Source organism: Oryctolagus cuniculus, chromosome 15 (assembly GCF_964237555.1).
Source record: "Oryctolagus cuniculus chromosome 15, mOryCun1.1, whole genome shotgun sequence".
Classification (NCBI taxonomy): Eukaryota; Metazoa; Chordata; class Mammalia; order Lagomorpha; family Leporidae; genus Oryctolagus; species Oryctolagus cuniculus.
The window spans coordinates 88,655,245-88,658,011 of record NC_091446.1 but is presented as its reverse complement, the minus strand read 5'-3'; the positions used below and the strand labels follow the sequence as shown (position 1 = coordinate 88,658,011).

At 38.6% G+C, this 2,767-nt stretch overlaps 1 pseudogene; it reads left to right on the top strand.

The window, feature by feature from the left end:
- The first annotated feature begins 553 nt into the window (after window positions 1–553).
- On the top strand, window positions 554–1,134 carry LOC100340177 (large ribosomal subunit protein uL16-like; annotated as a pseudogene).
- Window positions 1,135–2,767: the final 1,633 nt, after the last annotated feature.

The window sequence follows — 2,767 nt, the reverse complement described above, 5'->3', positions numbered from 1 at the left end:
TTGTTTGTCTAGCTAGAGATTTAGCTATCCTGTTTATCTTCTCAAAAACCAACTTTTTCAGGCAGGTGGAGCTGTGCCAAAGACAGATAAAAACAAAACAAAAACCAACTTTTTGTTTTGTTGATCTTTTGTATTTTTTTAAGTTTTAATTTCATTTATTTCTGCTCTGATTATTATTTTTCATGCTCTGCTGATTTGGGGTTTGGCTTATTCTTGTTTTTTTTTAAGTCTTCAAGATGCATCACTAGATCTTTGAGACATTCTTTTTAAAATAAGCACTTAATGCTATAAACTTCCCTCTAAATACTGCCTTTGCTGAATCCCACAGGTTTTTTTTTTAATTCAAATTGTTTAATTTTCAAAGAATGATGTATAATTTCTTTAAAATTATTTTATATTTGTAGTATAGCTGCTAGTCGAAGCTTATTAACATTTCTCAACCCAAGGCATGGATTGCAAACTCATTTGTTTATCTATTGACTTGTATTTAAACCATTTTCTAGGTAAAAGAAATTGTCACTGGCGTACATGAAGTGTAACAACAAACTAAGCATTATATAGCTTTTAACAATCTGTGTCTACATGGTGTTGGATGAATATGAGCAGCTCTCTTCTGAAGCCCTGGAGGCTGCCCATATTTGTGCCAACAAATACATGGTAAAAAGCTGTGGCAAAGATGGCTTTCATATCCGAGTGCGGCTCCACCCCTTCCATGTCATCTGAATCAACAAGATGTTGTCCTGTGCTGGTGCTGACAGGCTGCAGACAGGTATGCGGGGTGCTTTTGGAAAGCCCCAAGGCACAGTAGCCAGAGTTCACATTGGCCAAGTCATCATGTCCATCTGCACCAAGCTACAGAACAAGGAACATGTGGTTGAGGCCCTACACAGGGCCAAGTTCAAGTTCCCTGGCCACCAGAAGATCCACATCTCAAAGAAGTGGGACTTTACCAAGTTTAACGTGGATGAATTTGAAGACATGGTGGCAGAGAAGCGGCTCATCCCGGATGGCTGTGGGGTCAAGTACATCCCCAATCGTGGTCCCCTGGACAAGTGGCGGGCCCTCCACTCATGAGCCTCACTCTCCTGCACTCTGTAATCATTGATAATAAAGCCTGGTTCCTATCAAAAAAAATCTGTGTCTACTTTATAATGTTTTGATGCTGAAGGTTATCAGAAAATGATATTGAGGTTTCTTTCCAAAATAAATTCATAAATCTCTGTCAAATTGATTTTCAACTCAAAGTTTTTATTTGATGCTATAAAACAATGCTCATTAGAGTTTTCTTTTGACAAAATTAAGATACTCACAGTTTAAATACAATATTTATTTAAGACAAAAAGAGAGAATGAATGTAACCTTCTGGTTCACTCCCATATCATGGTCCCAACATCCAGGGCTGTGCCTGGCCAAAATTGAAACCCAGGAACTCAATACATGTTTCCCACGTGGGCAGCAAGAACACAGTTACTTAAGCCATTAAGATTATATATATAATTTGAAGGTGTGAATCAGTAAATATTTTCCCTAGTATTATGTGGTTAACCATTACATGGGATTAACCTTCTTTTTGCTTACAACAGTAGCAAAGATACCTCAACTTTGTCTTCATTTAAATTGTTGATATTCCTATGTGATGACAACAGGTTTCTTTAGCAAAATTACACCATGTCTCTCTGTGTCTAAAGACCTTGAACTCAGCAAGCCATTATTCTGGTACATACCAGAGTTTTACAGTGAATCAACCCTTACATGATTCTAAGTGTTACTTCTAAATTAACTTGAAAAAAATCTTTAAATCCTTTAGAAGTCATCTCAAATCCTTTGGGAAACAAGGTCATTAAAAGTAAATGCATAACCTTACTACTGAATTATACCTTTATTTTCCAGTTACTTTATTTGGGGTTTGTGGAAAGAGAAATTTTTCCTTTAAAGCAATGTGTCAAGGTGGTTCTACTTCAAGGAAGGTCCCACAGATTTTGATATATTGTGTTTTCATTTTCATTTATTTCAAGAAATTTTTTTATTTCCGTTTTAATTTCTTCAATGACTCATTAATAATTCAGTAGCATATTGTTTAATTTCCAAGTATTTATGAGTATTCTTTTGTTCTTCTTGTTATTTTTTTTTTTGACAGGCAGAGTGGACAGTGAGAGAGAGAGAGAGAGAGAGACAGAGAGAAAGGTCTTCCTTTTGCCATTGGTTCACCCTCCAATGGCCACCGCGGCTGGTGCGCTGCGGCCACCGCACCACGCTGATCCGATGGCAGGAGCCAGGTACTTCTCCTGGTCTCCCATGGTGTGCAGGGCCCAAGGACTTGGGCCATCCTCCACCGCACTCCCGGGCCACAGCAGAGAGCTGGCCTGGAAGAGGGGCAACCAGGACAGAATCCGGTGCCCTGACCGGGACTAGAACCTGGTGTGCCGGCGCCGCTAGGCGGAGGATTAGCCTAGTGAGCTGCGGCACCGGCCGTTCTTCTTGGTATTGATTTCTAGTTTTATTCCCTTATGTTGTGAGAAGATACATGATACAATTTCAATCTTAAAATTTGCTTATCTGGAAAGCATTTTATTTCTCCTTCACATTTAAAGGATAGCATCACTGGATATAATATTCTTGGTTGGAAGTCTTTTCTTTCTTCATTAATTAATTATTTTTAAGGAATACAAATTTTTTTTTTGACAGGCAGAGTGGACAGTGAAAGAGAGACAGAGAGAAAGGTCTTCCTTTTTGCCATTTGTTCACCCTCAAATGGCCGTCTCAACCA